The following is a 22,436-nucleotide window of genomic DNA, read 5'->3' on the forward strand; positions in this document are numbered from 1 at the left end:
CTGAGCAGAATCCATCTAGCTTAGCAAACATAGTCTCTGATCTATCTAAGGCCACTCTGAGTTTCATGAATGAAACATGGTCATCCATTCGAAATTTGGAGGCACAAGTGGGCCAGCTGAGTAAAAGGGTCACTGAAACTCCTCCCAGTACTCTCCCAAGCAATACAGAAGAAAATCCAAAAAGAGAGTGCAAGGCCATTACCTTACTTGGTGTGGCCGAACCCAAAGAAGAGGAGGAGGACATGAATCCTAGTGAGGAAGACCTCCTGGGACGTCCAGTGACCAATAAGGAGTTCCCCTTTGAGGAACCAAAGGAATCTGAGGCTCATACAGAGACCATAGAGATTCCATTCAACTTACTTCTGCCCTTCATGAGCTCTGATGAGTATTCTTCCTCTGAAGAGAATGAAGACATTACTGAAGATCAAGTTGCTAAGTACCTTGGTGCAATCATGAAGCTGAATGCCAAATTATTTGGTAATGAGACTTGGGAAGATGAACCTCCCTTGCTCACCAATGAACTGAATGCATTGGATAGGCAGAAATTACCTCAAAAGAAACAGGATCCTGGTAAATTCTTAATTCCCTGTACCATAGGCACCATGTCCTTTGAGAAGGCTCTGTGTGACCTGGGGTCAGGCATAAACTTAATGTCACTCTCTTTAATGGAGAAACTGGAATCTTTAAGGTACAAGCTGCCAGAATCTCATTAGAGATGGCAGACAACTCAAGAAAAGAGGCTTATGGACAAGTAGAGGACGTGTTAGTAAAGGTTGAAGGCCTTTACATCCCTGCTGATTTCATAATCATAGACACTGGGAAGGATAAGGATAAATCTATCATCCTTGGAAGACCCTTCCTAGCCATAGCAAAAGCTGTGATTGATGTGGACAGAGGAGAGTTGGTCCTTCAACTGAATGAGGACAACCTTATGTTTAAAACTCCAGGATCTCCTTCTGTAACCATGGAGAGGAAGCATGAAAAGCTTCTCTCACTGCAGAGTCAACCAAAGCCCCCACAGTCAAACTTTAAGTTTGGTGTTGGGAGGCCACAACCAAACTCTAAGTTTGGTGTTGAACCCCCACATTCAAACTCTAAGTTTGGTGTTGGGAGGTCCCAACAATGCTCTGATTATCTGTGAGGCTCCATGAGAGCTCACTGTCAAGCTAGTGACAATAAAGAAGCGCTTGTTGGGAGGCAACCCAATGTTATTTAATTATATCTATTTTATTTTTATTATTATTTCGTGTTTTATCAGGTTGATGATCATGTGAAGTCACAAAAACTACTGAAAAATCAAAAACAGAATGAAAAATAGCATTAAAAATAGCACACCCTAGAGGAAGAGCAGTCTGGCATTTAAACGCCAAAAACAAGCATATGTCTGGCGTTTAACGCCAGAAACAAGCACCAAGCTGGCGTTAAACGCCAAAAACTGGCTACATTTGGACGTTTAACGCCAGAAACAGGCACCATTCTGGCGTTAAATGCCAGTATTGCATACAAGGGGTGTTTTGCACGCCTAATTGGAGCAGGGATGCTAAGTCCTTGGCCCCTCTGGATCTGTGGACCCCACAGGATCCCCACCTACCCCACCTCTTCTTCTCTCTCTCCCACCTTTTCATAACACTCTTCTCCAAATACCCTTCACCAATCACCTCCATTTCTCCTCCAAAACCATCATACAACCCACCTGCACCCACCCACTCAAATTCAAACCATCACTCCTTCCTTTTCACACATCATAACCACCTAAAACCCCCCTTGGCTGAACCATTCACACACCTCCATCTCCTCCATTTCTTCTTCTTCTACTACTTCCTTTCTTCTTTTGCTCAGGGACGAGCAAACCCTTTAAGTTTGGAGTGGTAAAAGCATTGCTTTTTGTTTTTCCATAACCATCAATGGCACCTAAGGCCAGAGAAACCTCAAGAAAGAGGAAAGGGAAGGCAATTGCTTCCACCTCTGAGTCATGGGAGATGGAGAGATTCATCTCAAAAGTCCATCAAGACCACTTCTGTGAAGTTGTGGCCAAGAAGACATCCTCATTGAAGAGGAGCCCATCACTAAGAAAAAGATGGAGCAAACAAGAAATCATGGACCTCAACAAGAGCATGAGGAAATTCCTCACCATGAAATCCCTGAGATGCCTCATGGGATGCACTTTCCTCCACAGAACTATTGGGAGCAAATCAACACCTCCCTAGGAGAATTAAGTTCCAACATGGGACAACTAAGGATGGAGCACCAAGAACACTCCATCATCCTCCATGAGATTAGAGAAGATCAAAGAGCTATGAGGGAGGAGCAACAAAGGCAAGGAAGAGACATAGAGGAGCTCAAGAGCACCATTGGTTCTTCAAGAAGAGGGAGACACCACCCTCACTAAGGTGGACCCGTTCCTTAATCTCCTTGTTCTTATTTTCCTATTTTTCGTTTACTATGCTTTATGTTTATGTTTGTGTCTTATTACATGATCATTAGTATTTAAGTGTCTATGTCTTAAAGCTATGAATGTCCTATGAATCCATCACCTTTCTTAAATGAAAAACGTTTTAATCACAAAAGAACAAGAAGTACATGATTTCAAATTCATCCTTGAAACTAGTTTAATTATTTTGATGTGGTGACAATACTTTTTGTTTTCTGAATGAATGCTTGAACAGTGCATATGTCTTTTGAATTTGTTGTTTATGAATGTTAAATATGTTGGCGCTTGAAAGAATGATGAAAAGGAGAAATGTTATTGATAATCTGAAAAATCATAAAAATGATTCTTGAAGCAAGAAAAAGCAGTGAATACAAAAGCTTGCAAAAAAAAAGAGAAAAGAAAAATGGCAAAAAAAAAGAGAAAAAAAAAAAGAAAAAGCAAGCAGAAAAAGCCAAAAGCTCTTTAAACCAAAAGGCAAGAGCAAAAAGCCAATAGCCCTTAAAACCAAAAGGCAAGGGTAAAATAAAAAGGATCCAAGGCTTTGAGCATCAGTGGATAGGAGGGCCTAAAGGAATAAAATCCTGGCCTAAGCGACTAAACCAAGCTGTCCCTAACCATGTACTTGTGGCGTGAAGGTGTCAAGTGAAAACTTGAGACTGAGCGGTTAAAGTCGAGGTCCAAAGCAAAAAGAAGAGTGTGCTTAAGAACCCTGGACACCTCTAATTGGGGACTCTAGCAAAGCTGAGTCACAATCTGAAAAGGTTCACCCAGTTATGTGTCTGTGGCATTTATGTATCCGGTGGTAATATTGGAAAACAAAGTGCTTAGGGCCACGACCAAGACTCATAAAGTAGTTGTGTTCAAGAATCAACATACTGAACTAGGAGAATCAATAACACTATCTGAATTCTGAGTTCGTATAGATGCCAATCATTCTGAACTTCAAGGGATAAAGTGAGATGCCAAAACTGTTCAGAAGCAAAAAGCTACTAGTCCCGCTCATCTAATTGGAGCTAAATTTCATTGATATTTTAGAGTTTATAGTATATTCTCTTCTTTTTATCCTATTTGATTTTCAGTTTCTTGGGGACAAGCAACAATGTAAGTTTGGTGTTGTGATGAGCGGATAATTTATACACTTTTTGGCATTGTTTTTAGTATGTTTTTAGTATAATTTAGTTAGTTTTTAGTATATTTTTATTAGTTTTTAAATAAAAATTACATTTCTGGACTTTACTATGAGTTTGTGTGTTTTTCTGTGATTTTAGGTAATTTCTGGCTGAAATTGAGGGACTTGAGCAAAAATCATATTCAGAGGCTGAAGAAGGACTGCAGATGCTGTTGGATTCTGACCTCCCTGCACTCGAAATGGATTTTCTGCAGCTACATAACTCCAAATGGCGCGCTCTCAATTGCGTTGGAAAGTAGACATTCAGGGCTTTCCAGCAATATATAATAGTTCATACTTTGTCTGAGTTTAGATGACGCAAATTGGCGTTCAACACCAGCTCTCTGCTCTTTTCTGGAGTTAAAAGCCAGAAACAGGTTGCAAAGCAGAGTTAAACGCCAGAAACACGTTACAAACTGGTGTTTAACTCCAAGGAAGACCTCTACACGTGAAAGCTTCAATGCTCAACCCAAGCACACACCAAGTGGGCCCGGAAGTGGATTTCTGCATCATTTACTTATTTCTGTAACCCTAGTAATTAGTTTAGTTTAAAAAGGACTTTTTACTATTGTATTTACATCTTTAGTTTTATCTTTGGACTATGTTTTAGAGGCTGGCCATTCGGCCATGCCTAGACCTTGTTCTTATGTATTTTCAACGGTGGAGTTTCTACACCCCATAGATTAAGGTGTGGAGCTCTACTGTTCCTCGAGAATTATTGCAAAGTACTATTGTTTTTCTATTCAATTCAAGCTTATTCCCATTCTAAGATATTCATTCGCACCCAAGAACAAGATGAATGTGATGATTATGTGACGTTCATCACCATTCTCACCTATGAACGCGTGCCTGACAACCACTTCCGTTCTACATGAAGATGAGATAGAATGAGTATCTCTTAGATATCTAATACAGGGGACCGAGTCCGAGATATTAGAGTCTTCGTGGTATAAGTTAGAACCCATGGATGGCCATTCCCGAGATCTGGAAAGACTAAACCTTGTCTGTGGTATTCCGAGTAGGATCTGGGAAGGGATGGCTGTGACAAGCTTCAAACTCCCGAGTGCTGGGCATAGTGACAGACGCAAAAGGATAGTAAATCCTATTCCAGCATGATCGAGAACCAACAGCTGATTATCCATGCAGTGACAGCGCATTGGACCATTTTCACTGAGAGGACGGGATGTAGCCATTGACAATGGTGATGCCCAACATACAGCTTGCCATGGAAAGGAGTATGAAGGATTGGATGAAAGCAGTAGGAAAGCAGAGATTCAAAAGGAACTAAGCATCTCCATACGCTTATCTGAAATTTCCACCAATGAATTACATAAGTATCTCTATCTTTATTTTACGTTTTATTTATCTTTTAATTATTAAAACTCTATAACCATTTGAATCCGCCTGACTGAGATTTACAAGGTGACCATAGCTTGCTTCAAGCCAACAATCTCCGTGGGATCGACCCTTACTCACGTAAGGTTTATTACTTGGACGACCCAGTGCACTAGCTGGTTAGTTGTGCGAAGTTGTGACACAGAATTAAGATTATGAACGTGCGTATTAAGTTTTTAGTGCCGTTACCAAGGAATGAACGATCACGATTTTGCATACCAGCTCCACAGCAACTCCCTCTCTCTCCCAACGTCGCTCACTCATAGCAGACCAGGGAAGCAGAAACGGAGCTCCATCGTGCTTCTCGTTCGAAGCTGGCAAGGACGATGGCGCGGTGACCCCGACGGCAACTGGGCGTAACTCGCAGCTCCGTGGGTGAAGACGACGTGGTGAGTTCCTCTTCTCTTCTCCTCTGCGCGACACGACTCTAACTGCAAACTCCAAGGCGGCACGACGGCGGTGGTAAAGCCCGACGCACCGGCGACGCTCCTCCCTCCCCTCTTCCTTCCTTCCTTCTCCGTGCATCCCTCACCCCACTTCCCTTTCTGTCTTGTTCTTTCCCTCTTCAGGTGGCTGGGTGTGTGTTTAGAGTAGAGAGGGGCAGCAACTGCGGCTGCTAGGGTTTGAGGGAGCTAGGGTTTCATTTTTGAAACTTAGGGTTAGGGGTACTTTTGTAATTTCAAATAAAAGTAGGGGTAACATAGTAATTAGGAACAAATTTTAATCCAACAAAATTAATGTATAGAAATACTATTTGCTCCTCAATTTTACAAATTATTTTCAATAAAATGTTCCAACCAAATAATTAGAAGTAATATATTTAATTTCTTCATTTTCCAAAATAGCAGTACTAATATTTAAAAATATCAATCATTCAATCCAAATCATATAAAATTCTTATTATTTCATAACTAACAACTTTATAATTCAAATATAGAAAATAATCCAATAATTGTAAAATTGGATAATAATCATAACTCATCTCAAATTCAATAAATCAAAACTTGCCTTAATTATCTTTAATAAAATAATTTCTGAAATTAAGGTTATAAATAACTATATGATCTGAGACTTGATCATAATAAGACTTTTCAAAGGTTCTGGGTCTTACATTCTACCCACCTTACAAAATTTTTCGTCCTCGAAAATTGATACAAAACGAAAGAAATTTCATAACAGTTCACCCTTGAACACGTTTAAGGAAGAAGCAAAAATATCTCAACATATAAACATATATACGGTTTTTTAAATACTTGGATGGTCATATGCATAAAGATACAATGGTAGGAGTGTGATTGCAAAGCAAACGTTACAAGTTAGGCTCAACGCAAAAGGTGACATGGTTCAAACATGTGATAGTAAAGCAAGGCATCGAAGGCTATAAAACAGGATGGGGTTAGGACGACGTGCGCAACATCCGCGCACTAATCTCATATCGACCTCAAAGCTTCAACTTTCCGACTCCATCAAGCACTTTTCAATCCCCATATTCGATCATAAGCCTAACAACCGCAAACCCGTTCGCAAGGGACAAAACAACCATAACTCATAACGTTGCACACTTACCGCTTCACCTTCCATATACACATATCACGTCTTAAAGAGCTAACGCGTCGCGTTACTATGTCTACAAGTCGCACGTGATATCAAAACAATTCTCGAGTCTACTCAGAAGGATACAAGATTTAGAAAGGAGAGACAATTGTCAGATAATACTCATAGATTTGAGAGAATGTATCCAATCCCAGACAAGCAAGGATGATCAAGCAAATGAAGTTTGCTAGAAGCCATCCAATTGACAATTTCAAAAATAACCCTTGGATCAAAGAAATTCAATAGGACCAGTAAGTAGAAAATCAGTGCATTAGTTTGAACAAATTTCAAGCTGAGTCGAAGAAGTATGAGGTTTGCAGAAGAGAAGATTTCAAACCCAAGACAAAGCTCACAGAACTCAAGAGCACGATTAGAAATACTCCCGAATACATTGTTCATAAAAGAATCGAAAACATGCGGAAAAATCGTTTCACAGTCTAAAAGAAAGTCAAGTAATAAACATTCTTCAAGAGAGTAACAGAAGCATAAACGTGGCTTTGCTGTAATACAACTTCATGTTAAAACAGATCATGTAGAATCTTAAAAACAAACTGTACACTGGTTTGGCCAAGAGCCCAAAATATTTCCTCAACTATGTTAGAAAGATAATTAGGTGCGCAACCTAACCAAAAGCAACCATAAAAACTCAGAAGAAAATCAAATGCTTGTTCAAAAATTCTCAAGGTTCATATTCAAACAAGCGTGTATAAAAATTATAGCAAGGATGAAAGAGTAAGTTAAACTCTATTTAGAAAAGAAAATCCGAGGCAAAAAAAAAAGAATCTGTTGGTAATTTGGTAAAGGAAATAAGTGATGCGTTACCAACGAACCAGTTTCCACTAAACAAGGAAGCTTTTCAAAACCTCATTTAAAATAGCACATGCCAACTTTAAATTAACTTCATCAAAATTGAACAATGGTTTCAATCTCAATCAAGCAACAGAAAAATAAATTCAATTTAGAACTTCTTCAAGGAGAATTCAAAACTTCAAAAAGTTCGAAAAAAGAATTTAAAGTATACTTGAAATCACCATCTCAGAAAGATATTCAAGAAAATTAGGATGTACTTAAAAAGGAGTCAAGTCATACAAGAAAGAACTTTAAACCAAGATAGTTCAAACAAGATCCACTAGGCATGAGACATCAAACAAACTTTCAATTGATCCAAAAGAATACAAAGTCATAGGAAGAGACAATTCAATCATTAGTAATTTCTCAAGGATAAATCTTTGACTAAAAACTCTTGTAGAGATAATGAGAGAATAAACGATGCACTAATTTGAAACGAATCAAACTGACTCACATAAGAATGACATCCATGAGAGAGGAAAAACCAAGATCAATGGTAATGTTCACAAGATGTAGAAGATTATTTAAAAACATAGTCAAGTGTGACATTCATGGAGATGGAAGGCTTAAGAGAAAATCTAGTCTGCTCATAAGAAGAAGGCTATGAGTCCAACATTTTCAAAGGAATAACAATGGCATAAACAATGTGGTATGCTAAATCAAACTCAAATCAAGATAAATTAAGTGAAGTTTATCAAACGAAACCCAATCGGAATAAAAGCGAAAAAATCCTTCCTTTTTAGAATTTTGAAAAATACCCAAATACATAGTCAAATGAAGATGTGCATTGGAACTATAGTAAAATTACTAGAAGATCAAATTGTAATTTAAAGTAAATGCAGTCCCGCAAACCAGTAAAAGTACAGGCGAAGTATTAGAAATAAATAGTTGGTAAACTGTATAAGAAATCTTCAAAGTTCCACATATAGATAAGTGTATATCTAGTCAACAGCAATATTTATAAAAATCTCAAAATTGGCCGTGATCACTGTCAAATAAGAGAAAAACTGAATCAACAAGTTCTCCAAGAATGGACTCGGAATCCGGAGTTAAAATGCACAACGCAATAGGACAAGTTTAAAGCTATAGCAAGGAATACATGAATCAAGAAGAACTCAAACAGAGAAAGATAGATGCAACAAGGATTTTTAACAAGCATATGCACTTAAGATCAAACAAGAATGCATATGAATAGAGAAATAGAGTGGAAACATCAAATTACTTTTCAAGAGGAGTAGCAAATAAGAACTTCAAGTTAGGATATGAAAGAACAGGTCGACTCGAATAGAATTTCAAGACACACAACTGAATAGCCTCGAGAAATAGTTTCCAACGTTCCCAAAACCCGCGATTCGCTTTACTCAAAACTCGCATATCATTTATGACAACCCATTAGTGCTCTCATATACACAATTCACTAGTATTAAGCCGGCCAAACTTAATACCAAGAATTATGCAATGCAAGACTAACAGCGTTAATCAATAGATCGTTATGTGCATAAAGCTTTAATTCTAATCATTCGACAAGACCTAATACATGACAAACGCTCAGAGTATGCAACTGAAGCATAGTCGGTCCATTCCTCAGGCTCTACAGGAAAGACCACTCTGATACCATAATGTAACACCCTAACTATCAAAGCTCACGCTTCCGACTGTGCTACTCTGATAGCTCGGACATTACGACGACTCTTATACTATTTAATACTAAAATATGAGCCTGTTTAAAATTTTAAACCGCAATACCGATCCAAGGATACTTTCGCTCGATAATGTACATCCATATATATACATATACATATATAATATTACAAGCATTAATCAATACAATTCCTATCCCTCTTACAGAATATATTGAGATAAAGGCGAGGGTATAACAAATAATAATCTAAAGCAATACAGAGGATTTCAACAACAACTAAATAAACTCTTCGTGACTTCTGCGCCCATATCCTGAAAGGGGAAAAATGTAGGGGGGTGAGAACATCATCCTCGAAAGGGTTCTCAGTAGAGGGTTTTTAGGAATTACTGTAATAGGATACGTGAAGGTAAACCGTACCATTGATTAATAACCGTCTCATTACTCTTTTCAAAAACAACGGTTTACAATAAAAGAGAAATCAGATATCTTTTCTAAAAGAAGAACCGTTCAATTCTCAAAAACTCAAAAGCCTTTCAAAAGGTTTATCTATGCTGAACCAAAATAGCCTTTCATATTTTATTCCAAACCAGAAACATAAAACCGAAATCAACCATTGGTTCACTTCATTCCAACCACGGCCCTAGGCCCAAACAATCCAACCATCAACCAATCACCACGATCCAACAGAGTCCCAGTTGCAAACACAGATAGGAAGTTCAAGCACAAACAAACAGTTACAGCAAGTAGAACAAATAGCAGTTAATTACAAGTAGTCACAAAGGCAAACCAAGTACAATATGCACACCCAAACAATGTCCCATAGATGCATATGATGCATGCCTGTCCTAGTGGCTGATAATATCATCTGTCGGTTATAAAGCCAACCTGACAAGTCTTGGTAGCTAACCATTGGACTGTCCCTCTGTCATGCATCTCCAACTCGAGTTATACTCAACATAATCGTGATCATAATCATGATCCATATTCAACACCCTCACTGGTGTATATTCACAGGGGCGAGCTCATCTGGGGCTTTCACAGTGCCCGGCCACCCTTACGACATAGGGTCAACAGAGTATCAAGTCTCAACCCGGAGCACGTGGTGGCTAGCCACTACTACTACCCAGGGAAACTCGTATCTCAGATAGTGGAAGTGTAAAATCACAATTATCAATATCTCAGCATATATGCATTCATTCTCAGCCATGGATCAACATCCATCTCAGCCATCCGGCTCACGGTTCAATCCAGAACCAGCCAATATTCATAATCATACACAGCCATTTCGGCCCATAATAAAATAGCACTTCCACCATTCAACATCATTAAATTCATAAAATCGGTATTTAAGCCATAAATCACTTTTCTCAATTCATTTCACTTTGAAATCAAGTTTCAACTCTTTTCAGCCTTGGCTTTAAAGATCTCATTTCTCAAATCATCTCAGGCTCATAAGCCACTTTTACTCAAGGTAAATTCCCCTTTGAAAACAATGCCACTCTCGGCATCCTCTTTCCAAAACTTCCATAACCATGGCAAGTTAAAGATTTATTTTGAAACATTCAAAATTATCCATCCAACAATGGGATTTTATAACAAAAGTTCCTTGGCAGAGTCCCAAGTCTTTAGGGGAGAATAACATAACTCATTTCGCCAAATCCACTTAAAATCATTAAAACCTTGGCTTCCTGATTTAAGTAATAAAATAGGATCTAGGTCAAACCGAGTCACGTAATCATTTACTTCTTTCAAAGCCGTTTCCTTTACTTAGGCAAAACCAACTTCAACCCCCATGATAAATTCTAAAGCATTTCAACTATTCAAAATTGTTTTAGTCTTGTAAGAATTCAAAATTCAAAGAGTACTTAAAACCTTTCCCAAAACATTTCAAAATGAAACTTGTCAATAGGCATTCAGGTTCTTTCAAAGTCATTCAAACTCCTCTAATTGAGGCGCTCAAGTCAAATTCAAAGGCATTGCCCTTGTCACATTTAAAACAGGTTTAAAACATAAATTTCATCTAAATAACTTTCTCCTGAAAGAGATACAATGCCTTTCTTAAGAAGCAAGACTAAATCACAATTTCCTCTTTAATAATTCATTTCAAAAGCATGAATCATCCTTTTCTTGATAAATCAAATAAATAGTAGAAGTCTTTAATTCATCATTTTTCCAGACAATATTTCAATAAAGACTCGGATTTTATAGAAATTTCGACAACACCTCCCCTAAAACTTGGACTTTGCCACCCAGTTCGGGTCCCAACAAAACCATTCCACAATCCTTTTCAACAGTCCAAAATCCAAAATCATTTCAAAGGCAAGCCAAAATCCAACAGTCAATCTCAATACCATATTTCAAGAAAACCATTTCAAAAATCAAGTCATTATCAGCCGAATAAACTCATTTCTAAAGTTTCAAGGAAACGGTTCAGTAACAACCATTTATCAAAAACCAGATCATTTAAAGCAAGCCAGACTGAATTCAAGAGTGTATTCTATTTTTCACCTTCTTAAGAAAATCCATTCAACTCAAATCAATTTCCAACGGATTAAACTCGATCTCAAAGGTTTAAAAGAATCAACTTCAAAAGCATTTCGTTTCACAAAGCCACACAACAATCCAATCAAACAAATATTCATAATCATTCGAGACAATCAATAATACATAAGGCTGCTACTACCACCAAATACACATTGCCTCACATCAGTATCCATATGTAATAATTTCATACATAAAATATAGTTTTCGGAAAGCACCCCTACCTCAAAACGCAAATTCCATAATCCAAACGCCTCATAAGTTCTTTTCGCCTCAACTCGAAATCAAAGGAAGATTCAAAGCACAGCCCCACACATTTTCGCAGCAGCATAAATAGCTCTAAATTACAACAAGCAACCTCAGTTACTAAACTCTAGGAACATTAATACTGTAAAGGCTTTAATACAGGTACGGGACACTAACGTAAGGCTTTCGAAACATAATTTCTTACCGGAATAACAACACGAAGCAGCTGCGATTTCGAACCGGCCCCGGCAACAGCTCCGGCGGCGGCCGAAAGCTCTGGTGGATCAACTATAAAAACTGCGCAACATTAAAACCTTCTCGAAATCCAAAAAGGCAGAAACCTCAAATAAAATCCTTGCTGGCAACTTTTCCAGCGATGGTAGAAGTAGCCAGAAGCTCCGGCGGTGGTTTCGGTGGCCTCAGAACTCTGGCGACAGTATTAGAAGTGCCAGCCAAGCACTGTAGAGCAACAGGTCAGTAGACGCGGAGGTAACCGGTAGTGAAAGGCAGTGGCGAAGGTGGGCTTCTCCTCCATCGCGTTCTGGCCCTCCGGCGATGAGGTGTATGGCGCCGACGTGCAGGGCGATGGCAACGACCCCCCACTCACGGCAACGGCGGTGATAGCGGCGGCTTCACCCTCCCGTGCGTGTCTTCCTCTCTCCCAGCGGCGCTCAATCTGAGCCTTCCTCTCCGACGCGATGCGGCGGCGACCGGCGCAGCTCGTGGCTCCACAGCGACTCCCTCTCTCTCCCAACATCGCTCACTCATGGCAGACCAGGGAAGAAGAAACGGAGCTCCATCGTGCTTCTCGTTCGGAGCTGGCAAGGACGACGGCGCGGTGACCCCGACGGCAACTGGGCGCAACTCGCAGCTCTGTGGGTGACGGCGACATGATGAGTTCCTCTTCTCCTCTCCTCTGCGTGACACGACTCTGACTGCGGACTCCAAGGCGGCGCGACGGCGGTGGTGAAGCCCGACGCACCGGCGACACTCCTCCCTCCCCTCTTCCTTCCTTCCTTCTCCGTGTATCCCTCACCCCACTTCCCATTCTTTCTCGTTCTTTCCCTGTTCAGGTGGCTGGGTGTGTGTTTAGAGTAGAGAGGGGTAGCAGCTGCGGCTGCTTGGGTTTGAGGGAGCTAGGGTTTCATTTTTGAAACTTAGGGTTAGGGGTACTTTTGTAATTTCAAATAAAAGTAAGGGTAACATAGTAATTAGGAACAAATTTTAATCCAACAAAATTAATGTATAGAAATATTATTTGCTCCTCAATTTTACAAATTATTTTCAATAAAATGTTCCAACCAAATAATTAGAAGTAATATATTTAATTTCTTCATTTTCCAAAATAGCAGTACTAATATTTAAAAATATCAATCATTCAATCCAAATCATATAAAATTCTTATTATTTCATAACTAACAACTTTATAATTCAAATATAGAAAATAATCCAATAATTGAAAAATTGGATAATAATCATAACTCATCTCAAATTCAATAAATCAAAACTTGCCTTAATTATCTTTAATAAAATAATTTCTGAAATTAAGGCTATAAATAACTATATGATCTGAGACTTGATCATAATAAGACTTTTCAAAGGTTCTGGGTCTTACATTCTACCCACCTTACAAAATTTTTCGTCCTCGAAAATTGATACAAAACGAAAGAAATTTCATAACAGTTCACCCTTGAACACATTTAAGGAAGAAGCAAAAATATCTCAACATATAAACATATATACGGTTTTTTAAATACTTGGATGGTCATATGCATAAAGATACAATGGTAGGAGTGTGATTGCAAAGCAAACGTTACAAGTTAGGCTCAACGCAAAAGGTGACATGGTTCAAACATGTGATAGTAAAGCAAGGCATCGAAGGCTATAAAACAGGATGGGGTTAAGACGACGTGCGCAACATCCGCGCACTAATCTCATATCAACCTCAAAGCTTCAACTTTCCAACTCCATCAAGCACTTTTCAATCCCCATATTCGATCATAAGCCTAACAACCGCAAACCCGTTCGCAAGGGACAAAACAACCATAACTCATAACGTTGCACACTTACCGCTTCACATTCCATATACACATATCACGTCTTAAAGAGCTAACGCGTCGCGTTACTATGTCTACAAGTCGCACGTGATATCAAAACAATTCTCGAGTCTACTCAGAAGGATACAAGATTTAGAAAGGAGAGACAATTGTCAGATAATACTCATAGATTTGAGAGAATGTATCCAATCCCAGACAAGCAAGGATGATCAAGCAAATGAAGTTTGCTAGAATCCATCCAATTGACAATTTCAAAAATAACCCTTGGATCAAAGAAATTCAATAGGACCAGTAAGTAGAAAATCAGTGCATTAGTTTGAACAAATTTCAAGCTGAGTCAAAGAAGTATGAGGTTTGCAGAAGAGAAGATTTCAAACCCAAGACAAAGCTCACAGAACTCAAGAGCACGATTAGAAATACTCCCGAATACATTATTCATAAAAGAATCGAAAATTTGCGGAAAAATCATTTCACATTCTAAAAGAAAGTCAAGTAATAAACATTCTTCAAGAGAGTAACAGATTATGATTATGATTGTGAATAACCCGAGTCGGGGATGCACGACAGAGGGACAGTCCAATGGTTAGCTACCAGGACTTGTCGGGTTGGCTTTATAACCGACAGATGAGACTCATCAGCCATAGGGCAAGCATACATCATTTGCATATGTATGAATTGTTTGGGTTTGCCTATTTGTTTGGAGTGCTATATCATATATGCTATGTTACCTGACTATATGCTATCTATTCTACTTATACCTTAATTGTGTATTACTTGTCTGCATTGATTGTGTTTGTACAACTGAGAGGTCCCTTATGTTGGTGTCGGTGGATGCTGAGGGCTATTCTTGTTGAAATGGAATAATGATATGATTAATTTAAAATGATGGTTATTGAATAAGATAAATTGAGTTCCCTGGGTAGATGCAGTGAAGTGATTTCACTTGCTCCAGGTTGATAATGAGATCATATGAGTTCCCTGGGTAGACGCAGTGAAGTGATTTCACTTGCTCCAGGTGAGAGTATGAAGTGTTGATATAGAATTGCTAAGACAAAAATAACTGGTGATGTTTTGGCTTATGATTCTGATCCTGTTTTGTGAGAGAGTCAGAAAGTTGAGAAGCATGAGGAATATGAATTAGATTTAGCATTCCCTTATGACAGTTGCTTGTTTATGGATTAGCAAGAACATAGGGTGAATATTTGGTGAAAGGAAGTTTAGGATGCTTAGTGAGATTTTATTGCAATGCATTTTATTTATTTTGCACTTTTCCCGTACTGGAAATCCATGGGTCGGGAGTTCTCATTCCGTATATATCTCTTGCTTTTCAGATACAGGTCCAGGTGCTCAGAAGTGAGCTGTGGTTCATCTGAGAGATGGCGAAGATTTTCATATTCTCTACTTTATATTTTGCTTAGAATTCTCTCCACCTTTATTTTGAAAAGCTCACATTATGTATTGAACTCTTTTAAACTTGCCTATAGAGGCTCTTATGTTTCTTTTGGGAGAGATTAAAAGATACTGTTGCCAACTACTATTATACTATAACCTAGCCGGCCTAAACTTTGCGGGTCGCGACTAATGGCTATTTACTTATGTTATATATATATAAACTGTCCTTCTCTTGTTCTCCTTTATGGCTTATTCCTTATATTGCTTTCGACTTCACGCTTTATGTTTTAGTTTTCGATACGTGAGCGATACGACTTCGCGATTTTATTTTTACTCTTTTCAAGCTTTTCAACTAATACTCCTTTCAATTATACTTATAATTATCTAATAAAAATTCACCTTGAGAGTCGTACCACCATAATATCATTGACTTATGACTCGAATATAAGAATTTGAATATTAGGGTGTTACATTTTTAACCCCTCTAATATTTTATCTAACTTTATCCCTATATATATATATATATATGAAATAACTCATAAGTTAATGAACTAATGAACTAAATTACCCAAAATTAAACTCAACTCGGTTGATAAATTCAAATTCAACTCAAGTATAATTTTTAAAATTTACAAGCCAAATTTATAAAAGAGTCAAATTAAATAGTCCACGAATTGGCTTCATTCATTCTAGACATAGCTTCCATATATATAAAACAGAAATATTTGATAAGTAAAGAAAATTAGCCAAAAATAATCATAATTTGTCTTATTTAGTATTCATTAATTATTACTGTAATAATTAGTGAATGTTAAATAAAATAAATTTTGACTTTTTTTTTATCTCTCTAACATTACTAAATTTCGACAATAAATTTATTGCAGGTAAAAGACATACGTCAAGTAAAATATTAACGTAATAATTTTTATGATAATTTGTTCTCTTCAAAAATACTTTTAATATTTTTTTACTATTATTTAACGTTAACATGTAAATAATAAATACTTGCTTTATCAATTAATGGCCTCAAAAGATATTCTATTAGAATAGTATTTTTTATATGGTAGGTAAAGGATTAATGAATATATAGTGACAACTTGTCCACATGTCCTGTAACTTTTTACTTATTTAATTGTGACTTTTAGTGTATGATCCGTTTATTTATTCAGTCAACTAATAAAAGTATTTTTTACAAATCTTAAAATAATGAAAAATTTTAATATCCCAAACGAAAAAAAAAAAAAAAAAAAAACACTAGTACATACTCTACTTATATGCTATAGAAGGATGGTTAGGAACAGTTTAACATTTAAAGAATCACCAAAACATTTATCTTCCTCTCCCCCCTCTCTTTTTTTTTTTTTTTCTTTTACCTTCCATTTCTTTTCCTTGGCGTTTTTTTCCTCCCTTCTTTCTTCTTTTTCATGAAAAATTAAAAGTATATTATCGAAGGAGAATTGCAAGCCAAAAATTAAATCTGAGATTGGAAGAAATTAAAAGCAATGAGTCCAGATCAACATGTATGTTGGAGGTAGAATAAAAAAGGCACATAAGACGGTTTTGGATTTGAGGCTTAGTTGGGATTTGAAAGAAAAATAAAACTTGTTCACATAGCAGCAATTTTTTATTAGTTTGATAAATATAAACTAATATGTTTAGTATTTAAATTATTAAGATGTTATACAACAAAAATATATTATTATGGAGGGAAAGTAGTACGATGCATGGGTGATGTCAATGTATTGCGTCACATAACATGTCCAGAATGCAAGCAATACGTAACCTTAATCTGCAAATTAAATAATAAACAAAAGGTTAAATGTATCGGATCATGGATCTCTTTATGTTCTGTAGCCTCAAGTAGCAGTTAATCAAATAATAATATGATGATGAAATGCTTTTCCCAAGCTAGTTGAATAAGAAAAAGAAAAGGTTGAATGCATGCAAAATAAGCTACAAGAATCTGTGATCCACTTCTGTCGCCATTAGACGCGCCATCAATTACTTCTGTATTCTTTCATTTTTCTGCATATGCAATTAAAACAAATATAATACAACCACTTCATTTCAAGTCTATATCTAGAGAGAGGAACGCTGGAATTTATTATTTTAAGAGGAATGCTAGGGTCAATAACTTTTGTGATTTATAGTCATCAAATAGTCATCAATGATGGTTTTAATGATGTGATATTGATGTGAGATTTCATCCAATGACTCACTTTTCTTTGCTGGTTACATGCTGGCCAGAATTTAACAAAATTGTTGGCTCTCTAGACTTTTTTTTATTTTTAGTTATTAGTTAGTTATTAATATTTAAAAGTAGGTAAATTTTATCTAATTTTTTTTAAAATAAAAGTTAAATTATCTATTGTAATATGTATAATAATTATTATATAAAATTGATTAGTTTATTAGGATTAATTTTAACTCTTAACTTAATTTAAATTTTGATAATCTAACTAATTAATTATGGAATAATTTTTTTGAAAATTATAAAAATCACTAGATAGTTAGATTGAATGTTAATATTCATCATTTTGATTAATATTCATAAAATTATGCATTTAACTTTTTCTTTTCTCATTACATAGTTGGGTTTAATATTTGATGTTGATTGATATGTGGAAAAACTTATTATGATAATATTTATTTAAAAAATATATATTATCAAATAAAAAATATATATTTAAATAGAATATTTAAAACTGCTACACTTTATTCTATTAACTAAAAAAAAAACTTACCAATTAAAACTGCTACATGTTTGTTGACTATTAAATATTTTTATTTCTATTTTTTTTAAATTTATCCTATTTCTTATTTATTTTTTTATGATTACATAATAAACTAAATAGTTTTATCCAATCATAAGGAGTAACTTATCATTTATTTTAGAGAAAATTGAATAAAAGTTAGACTAAAATATATTATTAGATTATTATACTAAAAAAATTAAGTTAACAATTAAAAATAATAATAAAAAATAATAAATTCTAATGAGCTTATAATATTTTTTACACACAATATATATATATATATATATATATATATATATATATATATATATATATATCTTAGTTGTTACTAGTATATATTATCCACTTAAAAAAAATACTAGAGGGTAAGAGAATTCATTATATATTTTTTGTTAACAATTTATCATTAATATTTAAAAATATAAACTAAAAATATGTCAATAAATTACTATACTAAAAAAATTAGGTTAATAATTAAAAATACTAACAAAATATAATAAATTCTGCCTACCTTTTATTTATTGTGATAAGAAGCTGAGTTGGATGCCCATTAATATATGGGCGGCTCAGTTTCTCAATGAAGAAATTATTTTGTTCTTCAATAAATGAGTTGTGGAAAAAAGGTGTTCCATCCTCTGAAGACACACAACAGCAATAATAAAACAAAAGCAAATGCAATTCTCTCTCTCTTTACTTTTAATACTTCTTTCTATCTTTATATATATACACATTACAACATATAATATTATTATATATATATAAATCATTATTGAGCTAATTATATTAATGCTAGAGTCTTTTATTTATACATCTTTATTTTATATTTAATATATCTTTTATTTATTTTACAACACATTATCAGCACGAAACTCTAACGAAATTTTAGGAAGACTCCAGGTAACAAATTTTTATTATGTTGAAGCTCTCTCATCTTGAATTTAATACTCTTGATATATCTGGAAATAATTATTTATCATGGATACTAGATGTTAAAATCCATCTTGATTTAATGGATCTTGAAAATACCATTAAGGCTGAAAATAATGCATCCCAAAAGGATAAAGGCAAAGCCATGATTTTTCTTCGTCGTCATGTTGACGTATGATTGAAAAATGAATATCCCACATTAAAAGATCCTGCAGATCTGTGGAAAGGTCTTGAAGAAAGATACAATCATCAAAAGACGGTGATACTTCCTCAAGCCCGATATGTTGGAGAAAATTTTCTCAACCTTCCATGCCTCGAACGTGCTCCTGCAGCAGCAGTATCGAGAAAAAGGGTTTAAAAAATATTCTGAGTTAATTTCTTGCCTTCTTGTTGCTGAACGCAACAATGAGTTACTCTTGAAAAATCATGAAGCGCGCCCAGCTGGCGCCACCCCATTTCCTGAAGTAAATGCGGCAATTAACCCCAGAAGAGGTAAATGGCAAGATTTTGATAACAAGAAAAATTATGGAAGGAAAAGAAATGATGTTCACAAGAAAGGATCTCACCAGAAGTGGGATAAAGAAAGAAATATTGGGCAAAGTAAATCAATTGAGGATAAAGGCTTGCGTTGTGGTGGAAAGGGCCATTGTCACGTACCTGTCGTACCCCAAGGCACCTAGTTGATATTTATTAAGCATCCTTGAAAAAGGATGACAAAGAAAAGGAAACAATGTTTGTTACAAATGATGAAAATTCCACCACTCATTATGATGTATCTAATTTCTTTAAGGATTCTGAAGAAAATATTGACTATTTGATCAATGATGGAATAGTTTGATATATGTATGTGTTTGTTAAGTATTTATGTGAATAATTTTACTGTGCATGTACTTCTACTCATCTTATTATTATTATCATTTGTTTTTGAAGAAAAATGGCAAGGACATATTCTGAAGATATTTGCCTTGCGGATAGTGCGAGTTCACACACTATTCTTAAAAGTAATATATATTTTACCCATCTTGTGCCAAAAGATGAATATGTTAATATTATTATTGGCTCGGACAATGTGATAGAAGGCTCTGGAAGAGCTATAATTTTGTTTCCTGGAGGAACAAAATTTATAATAAATAATGCACTATTATCTACCAAGTCCCTGAGGAACTTGTTGAGTTTCAAAGATATTCGCCGAAATGGATATCATATTGAAACGATGAATGAGGAAAATCATGAGTATTTATGTATCACAACTCATGATTCAAATAAGAAAGTTATATTAGAAAAATTACCCTCACTTTCATCTGGGTTGTATTATACCAAGATTAGTGCAATTGAATCACATGCCACTGTAAACCAGAAGTTTACTAGCCCAAATGAATTCATAACTTGGCATGATAGATTGGGTCATCCGGGAACAACCATGATGAGGAGAATTATTAAAAATTCTCATGGACATTCACTAAAGAACCAGAAGATTCTTAAAACTAGTGAATTTTGTTGTGCTACATGTTCTCAAGGGAAGTTAATTTTAAGGCCATCATCAGTAAAGATTGGATTTGAGTCCCCTGAATTCCTAGAAAGAATTCAAGGTGATATATGTGGACCTTTTCATCCACCATGTGGATCTTTTAGATATTTTGTGGTCCTGATAGACGCATCTTCGAGATGGTCACATGTGTGCTTATTATCTTCTTGTAACCTGGTGTTTGCGAGATTACTGGCTCAAATTATTCGATTAAAAGCACAATTTCCAGAAAATCCAATCAAAGCAATTCACTTTGATAATGCTGGTGAATTTACTTCCCAAGCTTTTGATGCTTATTGTATGGCTAATGGAATAAGTGTTGAACATCAAGTAGCTTATGTTCACACACAAAATGGGTTAGCAGAATCACTTATTAAGCGCCTCCAATTAATTGCTAGACCCTTGCTTATATGAGAACAAATCTCCCAACCTCGGTTTGGGGGCATGCAGTTTTACATGTCGTAGCACTTATTCATTTGAGGCCAACGAGTTACCATCAGTTCTCTCCTATGCAATTAGCTTTTGGCCAACAGCCAAATGTTTCCCATTTAAGAATATTTGGCTGTGCGATATATGTTCTCATTGCACCACCTAATCGCACCAAAATGGGACCCCAAAGAAAATTGGGGATATATGTTGGATATGATTCTCCCTCTATAGTGAGGTATCTTGAGATACAAACGGGAGATGTATTTAAAGCCCGGTTTGCGGATTGTCATTTTGATGAATCAAAATTTCTAACATTAGGGGGAGAGAATAAGCTTCCTGAAAAGGAACTTAATTGGAATGCATCATCGTTGATGCATTTAGATCCTCGGTCAGGGCAATATGAACTAGAAGTTCAAAAGATTATACATTTGCAAGAATAGCAAATGAATTGCCTGATGCATTTTCTGATACAAAGAGGATAACCAAATCTTATATACCAGCGGAAAATGCTCCAATTCGAATTGATGTCCCAGTAAGACAAGTAGCCACTGAAGTAAATTCACGCCAGAAGCGTGGCAGGGCAGAAAATGCCCCAATTCGAATTGATGTCCCAGTAGGACAAATAACCACGGAAGCAAATACACGCCAGAAGCGTGGCAGGCCTGTTGGTTCCAAAGATAAAAATCCTCGAAAAAGAAAAGAGGTAAATACGATTCCTGTTGAAAAAGACATAGTAGAGACACCTGCAGTTGTCCAAAATTCTGATATAACGCCAGAAGACGTTTAGGTACCTGAAAATTGTGAAAATGACGAGATCTCGATAAATTATGTCTTTACAAGAGAGAAATAGGACCGAAATAAGACAATTGTTAATGAAATATTTGCATATAATGTGGCATTAAATATCATGCATGAAAGTAAGGATCTTGAGCCAAGATCAGTCGAAGAATGTCGATAAAGGAATGATTGGCCAAAATGAAAAGAAGCCATGAAGGCTGAATTAGACTCACTTGCAAAACGTGAAGTCTTTGGACCTGTAGTCCGTACACCTGAAGATGTAAAACCTGTTGGATACCGATGGGTATTTGTGAGAAAACGAAATAAGAAAAATGAAGTTGTGCGCTATAAAGCCCGACTTGTGGCACAAAGTTTTTCACAAAGGCCCGGTATAGATTATGAAGAAACGTATTCCTCTGTAGTGGATGCGATAACATTGCGTTATTTGGTCAGTTTATCTGCATATTATAAATTGCATATGCATTTAATGGATGTGGTAACAGCCTATTTATACGGCTCATTAGATCGGGATATCTATATGAAAGTCCCTGAAGGACTAAAGATATCTAAACCATCCAGTGAATATTCGCAAGGGTTATACTCAGTCAGATTGCAAAGATCTTTATATGGTCTGAAACAATCTGGACGAATGTGGTATAATCGTCTTACTGAGTATCTAGCCAAAAACGGATTCAAGAATGATGATAT

The sequence above is a fragment of the Arachis ipaensis genome, chromosome B9 (genome assembly GCF_059453495.1).
Source record: "Arachis ipaensis isolate K30076 ecotype BB chromosome B9, ASM5945349v1, whole genome shotgun sequence".
Taxonomy (NCBI): Eukaryota; Viridiplantae; Streptophyta; class Magnoliopsida; order Fabales; family Fabaceae; genus Arachis; species Arachis ipaensis.